Raw genomic sequence first — 15085 nt, forward strand, 5'->3', positions numbered from 1 at the left:
AAGATATCTAAAAAGACAACCATTTTTAAAATTCATAATTATAAAATGAATGTAAAATCTCTTTAAGTCTTGAATGAGAAAAACGCAAAAATGTTTTATTTTTTACTAGCCGCTTTTAGCGACCAGCCGGTTCGGCAATCTTAATGTTCATTAAAATTTTAATAATTAAATTTGTTATACAATTCCTATTTTAATAGCTTCTTCATCAAAATATTTTAAAACTTCAAATTTTGATAATAATATAATTCACTCATAATATTATAAAGGCCTTCAGCCATAACGTAATATGTATCTCCCTAAAATTCTGTTAGCTCCCGTAGAATTTATGTCTTAAATTAAAGTGGAAAGTGTTAATCTGCAATTAATATAATAAAGTTTTTTGCTAAAACAAAGTATTTTTTTATAATATGATTACTGAAAACAGAGTCACTGAGCGTTAAAACTTTATGGACACTAAAGAATATCTTTCTTAATTTATGTAATATCTCAAGAATTTGTCAACAAAATTTTCTCAAATTCATCATGAGCAGATCGATTCATTAACAATGTTTCATTTTAAATGCATCAAACACTAAGGAAATAAAACGAATCGTTTAAAATAATCGGTCGAAAACAGGTTAAAAAAACTACTTAAAAAACGATGTACTTAAAACTACAAGCATATACAAAAAATATATAATTACCATAAATACAATTTAATTACAAAAGCATACAACTAACCTAAAAATAATCCGTTGATAATAGATGCATCCGTTTAATAGATGTCAACAACCAGAACACAATGCGTATGCTTGAATTTTCATAGCCGGTTACGGTAACGCAAATGCGTGAATTTTTCTACGCTAGTTGTAGTAACGCTATGCAGATTAGAAATTTTTAATTTCCTTTATTCTGTTTTATTTTAATTCAAAAGTACTTCAGAATGAATCTGAAATATCGATTAACTAGCAATGTTTAATTTTAAATGCATCAAACATTAAGAAAATAAACAGAATCGTTTGAAATAAAATGCCGAAAAATGTTAACCCTAACCTCATTAGCGTGGGGAAAAAAATTGAAGACTTACTCATTTGGCGGAGGGGAAAATGAAAAGAGTTTTAGGCGGGAAAGTTAGTTTTTTATTAACAATTAAAATTCCAACTAAAAATTGAAAAAAAGAGACCCCAGGTGCACATTCCCGACCTCCAAGGTATACATGTAACAAATATGGAAGCTGTAGGTCAAACGGTCTAGCCTGTAGAGCGCCAACACACACACGCATTGAGCTTTATATAAGTATAAATTATATTCGCTTAATTTAAGTGCAACTCTCAAAGAAAAAAAAATCTTGATTCTAGCACATTTTAAGCCGTAAATGAAATATTTATAACAACACATGGTTTATAGAAGAAAAAAAAAACATTTTTATAGCCCTTTCATTCAACTTCACCAGTTTCACATTTGTAAATATGAAATATTATAAAAATGAAATATTTCACCAATTTCTTGATATGATAGAGCACAGGAAATTTGCATAGATGTATATTGTCGAGGACAACACACCTTTTTTAATATTTTCAGAAATAATTAATTTAATATAAATTTTAGTTCCCTACTCATATTAATAACAGAGTATGCAATGAATTGGAGAAAATTTTATTTTAGAAGCTCATAATATCTATTATAATTCCGAATGAAGATGGAAAGATGGTTTAACCTAGGTGAGTTATCGTCTCATTACACAAAACGGATTTTGTACAGCAAGCTTTTGAACAACTGCAGTTCCTTTGTAATTAAGAGATCAAAAGTTATTTTCTATCTCCTGTCTTTTTTATCTAAACTTTAGACTTCTTTTAAGTTGTGTTTTGTCTCACTCTCCTTAATTTTTAAAACTCTAGCCTTAATGAAATATAGAAGGAAATGAAAAAGAAAGAGGGTGAAGTTTTCTTTTCCTTGTATCTCCAGACAAAAAGAACATATGCATTTTATTTCTGGTTTATCGTATGTATTTCTGTTGATGAAAGTTTCTGTAATCATTAGCAGTAATAAGCATTAAACAGTACTAAAGAAAACGGAAATGGTTCGAACATTTAGTACTAAGACAGCTATAAAGTTAAACTAAAATAAAACGTTATCAAATTAACCAATAAACTGATTTGCCCATACGCTATGATTGCAGCGAATAACCATATCTAGGAATTTTAAATTTAAGTCATATAAGTTTAACAGCTAATTACATGATGGTAATGCAAATAAGCTAAAACTACACATTCTCAAATTAACCAATAAATTTCAAATTAATAAATTGATTTGCTCAGACGCTATGAATAAGAATGATCATATTTAGAAATAATCATATTTCGATTCATTAATCTATCCGAATAATCATATCTTGATTCATTAAACGATACGATTAATCATAGTTTGATTCATTGATCAATATGAATAATCATAATTTGATTCATTAATCTTTACGATTAATTATATTTTGATTCATTAATGTATACGAATACTCATATTTTGGAATGTTGAAATTGAATTTTTCATAGGCTGTGTAATTAGACAGCATGGACGTTATAAATATTTCAAGTGTTCCATGGAATATGAATTATGATTCCATGCTGTTTTGATTCATTTGTTGATAATAAACCAAAACAACTACATATTCTCAAAATAGCGATTGTCATCAAATATAAAGCGGAAGAAAATGAAACAGTTAAGTGTTTAAGACAAACTCGAAATCTTTCTGTAATGCACACGCACACACGCACGCACGCACACACACACACACACACACACACACACATACATATATATATATATATATATATATATATATATATATATTACATGTTACGCTATATTAAGTTAGGGAAGACGCAATTTTAAAAATTGCATAATTAATTAATAAACTGTATAATTATCAAGGTTAAATTTAAATTGAATTTTATCGTTATCGTAAATGGAGCTCCTTATAAGGAACATAATATCGTCAACAAATCTGCTAACGAATGAAATAAAATAACGGCATAAATACAACAACTAAAAAGAAATCTAAAAGGAAAAACCGCAAAAAAATGCAATAAAAGAAACTAGCGGTTTATTATCGATCCTACTCCCCCGAATCACATGCAGGTGCTTACATCCCCACCCCTTTTCTTGCATTAAACCTCAAGTAAACCCTGACAAACATCTTCTAATGTTAATCTAAGCCCGCAAAAAATAATATACAGACAAAAAAAAATCCACCCCCACCCTTCTTGAAGAATAATATAGTAAAAAAGAAAAAAAAAATGATAACATGCCACATTGCAGGAAATATTCCACTAGACGAAGAAAGAGGGTCCCCTACTTCCCCATCATCAGTGCCAACCCCTCCAATTCGGAAGGTTGCATAATATTCGTTCTAAAAATGCCCCCTAATATATCCTCATTCAAAAATCCAGCCTCTGCCCCCGTCATTTTAAGAGGAATATGTTTTGCTGTAGATCCTTGTAATTCTCGGTAATGTTCAGGGGGCGGGGGGATTTTTGTTTCTTATTTATCTATTTGCTGCAAGAGTAGGGATTTTTTCTTGCACTAGACGGGAGTTTATTTTGCATTGAAGACTGTTGCGTGGGGTTTATTATTATTTTTTTTAAAGAGACTGTATGTTGGATTCGAAGCTTTGTGTTACTTTATCTAAGAGAATGTAATTTTGCAGATGCGAAATATCTTAAATATTTCCAATATTTTGTTCGACATTTGAATTTTATCTATATACAAAAAGCTATGGTTGTCGAATGTTTAAAAAATTTCTGCCAACTGTAAATGAGGTTAAAGATGTATGTATAGATATTCGTTCACCAAACTCACAATTTTAGTATGCATGTTGACTAGATTTTTATTCCCTGGGATTCCAGCATTCTCCATTTCTTTTGAACGTCATCAACACATTGAACAAAACCTTCTGTTACGAAAGACTACGGCTCTTGACCTTCTTCTTGGAGAACGCAGTTTAGAGACGAGTGATTTTCATTACCCCCCCCCCTCTTGAATTGATAAACTGGCCAGGAGACCAAAACAATAATTTCAGACTAAAAAGGTTCCAAGGGGACTTTAAGGTTCATCTCCCATCACTATCAACAAGAAGAGGGTATGTTAAACCTAATCCAACGATATAGCAAATAGAGAATCCTCAAGTTGATTGAATTGAAAACGAGGAGTAATCATGACTGTACATATTTTTGGAACTAAATTTCTTTTGTTCTCTGTTCTTATAAATTTCATGATCCGGCAGGGCTTTAAAAAAATTATCATCTCATATTTCAAATATTTTATCAGTATATTACAGAGGGCTTCAAATGAATGATAATCTATTGTTGCAGCAAACATTTAATCTAATTCAGCAAATCTAATGAGAATTCTATCAGAGGGAAATGTTTGCCTTTTATCATGAAATCCACATAAGTTAATAAAGAAACAATGCATTTATCTGAATAAGAGTAATTTATTTTTTTGTTATTTTTATAGTGGATTGATAAGGATTTGATGAATAATTCATTCGTAAGTCTCTATGTTACAATTGATTGAAACTGGTTATCTTACACTCAAGGGAAGACATAAATGCTCTCACATTTTCATTATTTCGATTGGTAAGATAGTGTAAAATTCTATTGTTTTCCAGCGGAATATTTACTACCATATTTCTTTGTTTAGTATCCCCGTCGGATTGTTTTCCGATCCGGATTTCTCGTAGGGGTAAATTAATGAGATTTGTAACTTATGGTAATAAAACATATGCTAAAAATTTCACTCAAATTCTCAATACAAATTTTCGAGTGTTACTCTAAAATTTAAATTCCCTATTGGAATTCCCCTCTTTACTTTCTGGTATACGATCTATTTAGAAAAATTATAATTTTAAAAAGATTGGAGCTCGAGATTTTGACGAATCTCTACTTTTCAGACCCCCTTGAGTTTAAAAATCCCATTTTCGGCATTACATTTGCCTATCTATGAACTTGACAGCTCAAGGTGATAATTGAAATTTTGCACATCGTCTTCATACCGAATTCATAAATAAGCACCAGACTTTCAGTAAATCTATTCAGAAGTCTATCTAATATCAAGACGTCTGAATATAAGTATAACTGCAAAATGAAGAGAACTAGATGGATAAAATTTGGTACACTGATTTACTATCTAAACTGTAGATTCTTATTAAATTTGGAATCAGAACCGTTGAGAGGTTAACCTCCTGTCGGTCTGTATTTTCATAAGCATATAAATGCTCAAAAATGGAATTATTTAAATATAGCGAATTTGGTATGCGAATTTTCAACTACAATTGTAGTTCTTTGTAAAATTTTGGTTCCAAGTGGTGTAAGTCATCCATCTAACTCTCCGACCCGCCACGAAGGCACATGGATTTAAACCATAAAACTGAATGACCGGACCACCGAAACAGTAACTTTGGTGGGAACTGTGGTTGAGTTCTAAGGGCCGTCACCGGCCACGGTACAACCCTCCCCGAAGGAAGTAAGTCCCGTCATCGATGGGAGGAGTCAGATCCCCCACCTATTAGTGTACCCTCCAGGGTGGCGAGATCCAACCATTATGCCGGAAGCATCTCATCTTCATTTCGAGGTGCCCCCCCCCGCCGAGGGTAATCCAAGTGGTGTAAATAAACTTTTCTAAAATACAAAATCGTTTTCTGGTAACTATCAGGCACATGTAGGATTAATCGCTAAAAAAGAGCTAGAGATCATGCAACAGCTTGAGTAAAAAGATAAAATTATGCCAAAGATCTGTATTTCGTTTTTATTGTTTGCCAGTTCTAAGAGAATAAACAATAGTAATGAAATAAACGAGTGATAATATATGATGCTAGAATTACTGATGTGTCTCAAACTTTGTACTGAATCTGTCAACAGAAAGTATTACAAAATGCTCACTTCATTAGCTTTTGTTTTCACGTTTCTCTTTAAGAAATCTTATGCATTCTGCCGTTTACACGCCTTTAGAAGCATAAATACTTCAAAACCAATCAGATACGCTCCGAGCGAGTCATTTGTGGAGGGAATGAAAATAATTTCGATAATAATTACGAATTTGAAAGAAAAAAGTTAACAAAACGAATATGAGATGAAAATAGAATTAGCTTTTATTTACAAAATTCAGTTAGAACCAGAAACTGTGCTTTATACCCGAAATAAATAAGTGTTAATACTGTAAACCCAAATATTTAATTTTAAATATTTGGATCTGAAAATGATTTTTTATTTTACCTTAAATATTTCCATAGAATGTAACAAAATTACAAATTTTACTGGGCTTTTTAACTCATTAAAATTTTTCTAATCAGTAAATGAATATAATTACAAAAGAATAAGTAGTATCGGCAAGTAATTTATGTTGAATTTTCTTTCAAAATGAAACAAAAGCGATATTGAAAATTTTACTTTGGACATAATTTTCAAAGAAAACACTTGCAGAACACTTCAATTTTAATACTAGAAAAATCCTACGATTGAATGGTTTTATGAAATAATGAGAGATTGTTGTAATTTCATCATAGCAATAAAAACATTGTTAAAAATTATGTATCAAATTAAAAATTTATTAAAGTGCGGTGAAAAGTGAAAAACTGGCACGATAATGATATCGGTATCATAAAAAAGATAATAATTTATGTTCGTGATAATGTAAAAATCAGTTTTCGAAAAAATTATGTGGGGAGGACATAGCTTGAAGACATCAAAACTTTGCCAACGTTTTTTACTAGTTTCATTAAATTTCGGATTTTATAAAGACAACGGTTTTTCGTTTTGAAGAGAACGAATGAAAAATTTTAATAAGATTGGGCGAAAATTGCAGATTTGTATGGAAAACATACAACCAAATATTGATCTATATATATATATATATATATATATATATATATATATATACAAAAGTATTAGAATCAAGTTAATAGGAAAAACAAAATCAAATAAAAATTAAACCAAAAAAATTATTAAAAAATATTAAAAAAGAATCCGGCCTGAAGACTTTTTCAAGGGTCACCCTCAGGCAGGGATTCAAATAAAGGGATTTTTTCTGTGAGGACATACAGACATTAAGTCTAATAATGATTCCTCGTGACCCGAAAATCCCCCGAAATTATGCTCAAGAGATATACCATTTTAACAGAAAGGAAATACAAAATAACAAATTAGAAAAAAACCACAAAGTAAAAATACAATGAAAACAATAACAATAAAAACAAAAACAGCATTAAAATTAAAATTAAAATTAAAAACAAAAAGGCCAGAACATACCTTCCAACAGTGAATGAAACTTTAAACAATCGATTGTGATTTCCTGTTTTTGAAAGTTAACGGTTAAATTATGTAAACAGAGGTAGGCACCCAGCGCCATCTATTGAGTGATCCAATATGCAAGTAAATTTCTATTTTTATTTAAGCCAAAAGATTAATCCCAAACCATACCTTGTTTAATTAAAAAAATTGACATTACAGTAATTTCTAGGAAAATCATTTTTAATTAAATTTTTAAGGAGGATATTTGATGCTTCAATATAAGAATTTTTATTATTGCAAACCCTTTTGATCCTGTTAACTTGTGAGAAAATTAGATTTTTGAAAATTTTAGAGTTTAGATTGGAATGGTAGTTACATAGTTTTGTTATTTTAAAGTTGAAATCATCCCTTTTATCGTATATACCAACTATTGTTTTATCATTAGCAATTTCGATTTTTAATCCAGAAAGGTAGCCTCAAGTTGATTTATATTTGTATCTTTTAGAATTAAATCTTTTGGATAGCAATTAGTAATAATATTAGTATTGTCGAAGTTAATCAAAAGTAGGTCATCAATATATCTCCTCCTCCTTTACTTGCATATTGGATCACTCAATAGATGGCGCTGGGTGCCTACCTCTGTTTACATAATTTAACCGTTAACTTTCAAAAACAGGAAATCACAATCGATTGTTTAAAGTTTCATTCACTGTTGGAAGGTATGTTCTGGCCTTTTTGTTTTTAATTTTAATTTTAATTTTAATGCTGTTTTTGTTTTTATTGTTATTGTTTTCATTGTATTTTTACTTTGTGGTTTTTTTCTAATTTGTTATTTTGTATTTCCTTTCTGTTAAAATGGTATATCTCTTGAGCATAATTTCGGGGGATTTTCGGGTCACGAGGAATCATTATTAGACTTAATGTCTGTATGTCCTCACAGAAAAAATCCCTTTATTTGAATCCCTGCCTGAGGGTGACCCTTGAAAAAGTCTTCAGGCCGGATTCTTTTTTAATATTTTTTAATAATTTTTTTGGTTTAATTTTTATTTGATTTTGTTTTTCCTATTAACTTGATTCTAATACTTTTGTATAAATTCATCTGTGTTTTAGAAGTAGCTGCAATTGCGCTCTCTAAATACTATGAAGTTCCTTTTTGGTTTTAGTTTAAATAGATAATAAATTTTAGTTGCGATTTCGAAACTGTTTTGTTTCGTTTTCATTTTAGTTTCGTTTTCAAACTTTTTCTTACTTTAGATTGGTTACTTATATATATATATATATATATATATATATATATATATATATATATATATATATAGAAAGATAGATGTGCGTTTGTGAAACTCTAATCATTTTTTCTGAAGCACTTTATTTATATAAGTTGTTTCTAACTATCTAAGCTATATATATATATTTCTGACATTTCACTTATACTTTTAAAAATATAAAAGTGAGGTAGTATTACAATACAAGAACCATAGATATAGTTAAGCGTATTTCAATCACAAAGATTCTCATATCAACATTGGTTTTGAAATCCACCACTAATTTCATAAAGGAATCAAAATGACACAGGAACCATATCAAGCCAGGTTTCTAAATCAGAATCATAACAGACAGCTGGTATGAAGATATTTCACTTCAGTATGCTTATACGATCATCCAATCCTATGTGCGCTCTGCTTTTTTTTTTAAACAAACTTAATTCAATGTTAAAAGCGTGTACAAATATCGAGCAAACTGCAAACAAAACCCGATTTCATTTGCCCACCCTCCCTCTTAGCAAATAGAAAATCGAGAAAGAGTCGGGGGAGGAAAGAAATAACTGAGGAAACAGCATCCAGGGTATTTTCTGGTTGTATTTCGAGTCTGGGCAAAATGTAATAACCCGGACTCTTGTCCCGCCCTTCCCCCTCCCCTACTTTTGCAACCGAACATCTGTTGGAAAGCACCGGATCATTACCATATACCCCTGAAAGGTTCCAGTCCATAGTTCTTCTTTTCAGATGGAACCAGGGGGTGAGGGAAGAGAAAATTAAGATTGTCCGGGCACGGACGGGAAGATTGCGTTTCATGCATTTTTCCGGAAAAAAAAAAAGAAGAAAATGGGAATGGTGCCGGATGCTAAGTCCTTGCTCGTTCGTAGAAATGTCCCGAAAGTACCGATAAAAAGGGTTTGGGAACAAGAGTCAGTACTTCATGAGTGCAAAGTCCATCAATGTTTGATGCGATTTCTTGCTGGGAAACTTTGATGATGAACTAAGAATCTGGGATTCAAGTGAAACCTTCAGTGCCTTAAGATTTTGCAAATAAGTGCCGGTGGAATGATGATAGAACTCACAAAGCAAAGAAGGAGAGAAAATCGCCGATTTGAAAAGGAAATATAGTTTCCTATGTATTTACATTAAAGCTGATGGATTGCCATCTAAATGGTTTGGAGATTGATTGATTTGTCGCGTTAAAATCATGTTTCGAAGTTGTATGAGGTCTACTTGAAATATAGTGTAATGTTGAATGAAAGTCGTATTACAAAAAAACACTTGAGACATCATTGCTTTCTTAAAATTGAGCCAGTTTGGAGATATCTGTGATGCTGGGAACTCAAAAAGGTGCCCTAAATCAGAGAAACTCAAATGAATGGAATCTCAATTCGTAAGCAGCAAACCGAAAATTGAAAATTCATAATGGCTTAAAGTGAAAAGAATATCACTCTTCAAAAATAAATAAATAAATAAATAAAATAATAGCCTAATATCATGAACAGTTATTTCACCTTCGGTGTGATGCAAAGATCTTCTTATAGATGGCATAAGATAATCTATATTGCTGAATCTTGATAAAGTAACATCCTTTGTTTAAAAAAAATATCTGTCCTTTTCCTCACTTATGTACAGTAGTATTAAATAATGCATACTCATTGAATTCTGAGACAAACAGAAATGGCTGTTTCTCACAAAATTTGTTTCTATCCTTCCTAATATTTTTACTTTCTCATATATGTAGTACAGAGAAAGTACAGGGTGTTCATTTATTATTGTCGGGGTTTCCGTACCTCATAACTTTCGAATAAAAAATATTACGCAAAAACCGAGTACGTATTCGTAAATTACAACTCAAAGAATTTTATTAATGATATTAAGGTGCAAATCTTGCACAATTTGCACTTTGTAGGTATTCAGCTGAAGGCAATTCTTTGAGTTGTACTTTACGAATACATAATTCTTTCAGTTGTAATTTACGTATTCATATTTCTTTGAGTTGTAATTTACGAATACATAATCGCCTTCAACTGAATGCCTACAAAGTGCAAATTGTGCAAGCTTTACACTTTAATATCATTAATAAAATTCTTTGAGTTGTAATTTACGAATACGTACTCGGTTTTTGCGTAATATTTTTTATTCGAAAGTTATGAGGTACGGAAACCCCGACAATAATTAATGAACACCCTGTATAGTAATCGTCGAAAAAATCGAACTCGAGATTTTGACGAATATCAGCGTTCTAGATCTACCTGAGTTTGAAGAACACATTTTTGGAAAATGTCCGTATGTCTGTCAGTGACAAAGAGAACTCAAATACTCTTTTCTATAGACGGATGAAACTTAATATATAGTCTTTATAAGAAATTTGTAGATTCCTGTCAAATGTTGTGATATATCTGCTAAAGTAAAGTCTATCTATCCGGCTATTCGGATATAATTTAACACGCTAACTACAAAACGAAGTGATCTAGATAGATGAAATTAGATGCACAGAATTAACATTTATAGTCAAGACACCTTTCACATTTTGAGCCTAAAACCAACTAGGGATTGACCCTCTGTCCGTCTGTACTTTCAGAAATATGTAAACATGATACCGCATAGACGCAATAACTTATATATCAGATTTTATATAGGAGTTTGTGACTACAAGTGCAGTTCTGTGTTAAAATTTTGTTTCAATCGGTGGGGAACAACGCTTCCATAGCACAAATTCGATTTTTGGATATTATTAACCTCATGCCAGGGGTTAATTGCCAAATAACTAGCCAAGGATTACATAATAGACTCAATAGAAACGCTAAATTCATGCCAAACATTAATATTATGTAACTATTATGTACCAACGCCAAGCAAAGCATTCTTTAAGATACCATCTTTATTAGAGAGCATCTGAGAAAGTTTTAGGGAGACTACCCCTCTGGTTTAGATTCAGTCATTTTCTGAAATTCACACAATTAACATCATCAAAATTTACTGCGCCCCACAAAGCGTACGAAAATTAATGCAAATACAAAATATAAATAATAATCAATGGAAAGCACATTAAAATGGTAAATATAGAGCAAATATAAAAAAATTAATATATATATATGTATGTTATATAAGTAATGCAAAGAATGTAACCATAGTTTCATAAATAATAAATCCTTATAAAAATGTTTACGATAAATGATTGTATAATCAATTAGATGTAAGATATAAAATAAAACAAAATTTGAAAGTTATTTATATAACACTACAATAACAACCTTTCCAAAGACATTCATCTTCTAGTAAAATTTCCAATTGTTCCTCAGCCATAATATTAAGTCCTTAATTAACCATATATATTTATGATCATTCGTATGACCATTGAGATATGACTATTGGTTTCTCTGTACAGGTATGGTATATGAAGTCTATACATAACCATATATGTTTGAATATTTATTTGTATGACCATCGTTAAATGACTGTTGGTTTCTCTGTACATCTATGATATATGAAGTCCATGCAAAACCATATATGTTTGAACATTTGTATGACCATCATTATATGGTTATTGGTTTCTTTGTACATTTATGGTATATGACGTCCGTACACAACCATATATGTTTGAACATTGTATGACCATCATTAAATGGCTATTGGTTTCTCTGTACATGTATGGTATATGAAATCTATACAAATCCATATATGTTTGAACATTTGTATGACCATCGTTATATGACTATTGGTTTCTCTGTACATGTATGGTATATGAAGTCCAATGTATGAAGTAAAATGTATTCAGGCCACATGCGATTTATATAAATATATTTTCAATAAAATTCCCGATATGATTTTCGGTGAATCATTATTCATGAGATTAAAGGGAATGAATTGAATCATTATCTTTGTAATGAAGAGAATGAATGTAAATCATTCTCAATGTGATTCATACATTAATAAAGTATGAATTTACGATCCACTGCTAATTGTCGCAAAAAAACCTTGCAGCATTGGCAGATTTAGACATTTTGTAGCATTAGGCACATTATGAAGTCCTTCTTTTAATAAAGGATCAATATAATTTCACATTTGAACGCAATTCTTAACTTAATATATTAATAATTTATTGAAATTATTTTTTATGTAAATAACTCTGTAAAAATTTATATATTTTTTATTAATTTATCTTTTAAATTCTATATTATACAAGAAGTAATTTAAAAAAATAAATTTCTTGGAAAATCAGTGATAATTATTATTTAATCGTTCCTCCCGTACAAATATAAACACCGAATTATTATGAAAGATAATAAGAGAATAATAAATTTTTAACAAATATAAAATTAAAAGTTATTATTTTACATAACTATCATTGGAATATAAAATAATCAGTCATTCAATAGTTAATATTCCAAAAAACTATATAAAAGCACATAATTATATTTTAATTAATAATTTGCATACTCTGTATACTAATATTTTTAAAAAAAATGAGTTCCATAAAATTTATTTATTCAGCACCTAAGAATTATTTATTTAGCACCTTTTATTACCATCTATATTTTTAATTGATTTGCCTGTAGCCTTCTTTTCTATGAAACTAGCGCAGTAATCCTAAGCAACTGCCTAGTTTGCTTAGTTGAATATCCACTGTTGCCTGTAGAAATGAAAAACGAAAAAGAACCTATTTAAAACGGTACAAATATCTGTTTTAGGAAATTCTATTAACTTAACATTTTTCTGTAGGATATTTTTCTGTAGGATAGTATGACAATTATTTCTAACATTTTTCTATAGAAAATATGGAACTATTTAACATGAATGAACAAACATGGGTTCAATTTAACGCAGAACAAATAATATTGATATCGTACTATTAATAACTCTATTATACTGGTTCATTATTATTATCCTTAATAATACTATTATTAATTAAATATAATTATTATAGTTTTTCCTCAATAAATACTATTATTATCGTTCCTCTTAAGTGCCTTCATAATGCAAAATGTGCATCATAAAAAAAAAGACAACAGCAGTTTTAATTTTCTTAAATAAAAACTAAATTGGTCTTTAAAAAAAAGGAAATTCAAATATTATAATATCTTTCTATAGTAAAATGTCTAACGTAATTCGAAATAAACTGTTACAGCGAACTTGATGCATGCCATTTTAATATGAATTAATAACACGGACCTACACCATAATATTTTATACTAAACTGAGATTATTTATACTTTTCACCACAGCAGCTCAAAAAGAAGCTTAATAAACTTTCGCTTAATCATCTTTCATGTTAAAAAAAGATTAAAAGATAAATATGCAATCTTCTGGCTACCACGAATTTAAAAGGCAACATATTTAACAATAACAGTTAATTTAATTGATAACTCATCTTTCTCTTAATAAACCATTAAATGTCCGATCGGAAATCATGCACCATTTTTATTTCCATTCTAACTTCTCTTAATAAGCCAGATTTCATTACATCCCTTTAAATTTCCATATTTCGATCCTTAAAAGTGCTTCCACATCCCCTTCTCTTCCAGAAAGACATCCACACACGCACGCATAGAAAAAAAAATTCTTCATTAAATTCTCCGAGTTGCTAATTCCTCACCCACTCCTGTAATTTCTTAAGAAAAGGGTCCTCCTTCATCCTGCACAATCACGCATTCCAAAACGGGGGAAGTTGTTCTTTTATCAGCAGTGGTTACAGTTAATTACATGGCACCTTAACACGGGTGGGCGGTGAAAAATTAATATAACGTTCTTCCCCTTTAATTATGAGTGATAATGAGTGATACCATTTCTTCTTTTTTACCTTCCTCTTTTTCTTCTTCAGGAAGGGACCGATGGCGCAAGAGGCTTGTTTTGGCGAAGAAAAAGCGCGTTGTAATTAAATGCAAGGCTGGGCTGCAGCAAACGCTCTTTGATCTTGGTTTACTTAAACTCCTCGAAGGAAGGCACGCTTCTCTTTTTGTGTTGAATTATTAATGTGGAAGATGACCCCGAACTAACCTCTTGGCACTCCTTATGAGTCTTCTGTCTTATCTTTTCGAACATGGGACAAAGAGGGAGCGAGATATCTGGTGGTGTCATGTTTTGAAGAGATGTGATTAAATATAAGAAAATATAAGCAGTGTTACCTTCTTAACCTGTTGCTGCCATGGGTATCAAGGACAGCCACCACCAACTGAATTTATTGAATAAAATAAAAATTGGCTTTAAAATTCCAGAGGACCTTTTTATATGTAATAGTAGGCAATCGGCCAATTGGAAAAGGGTGGAGCTTTTAAAAGAACTTTTTCTTTCTGGATCCAAATTGATTCTATCTCCACCTTCTACCACCCACGATTCAAAATGGTCAACATACTATAGTATATTTATGGAGAAGTAGGTTCTATTTTTCATTCTGATACAGAATAAATTCTACTACTGTTTTAACTTATGAGGAAGCCCGAGTAACAATTCTACCAATATTCGTTCAAGACAGCGTAAGATGACCACTTTGCCAGATCCAGTAAATTCACCACTTTTTTTTTCTTTCTAAATTGTCGTCATAATACTGTTAATCTTAATATT

The sequence above is a fragment of the Argiope bruennichi genome, chromosome 9, assembly GCF_947563725.1.
Source record: "Argiope bruennichi chromosome 9, qqArgBrue1.1, whole genome shotgun sequence".
NCBI classification, from domain to species: domain Eukaryota; kingdom Metazoa; phylum Arthropoda; class Arachnida; order Araneae; family Araneidae; genus Argiope; species Argiope bruennichi.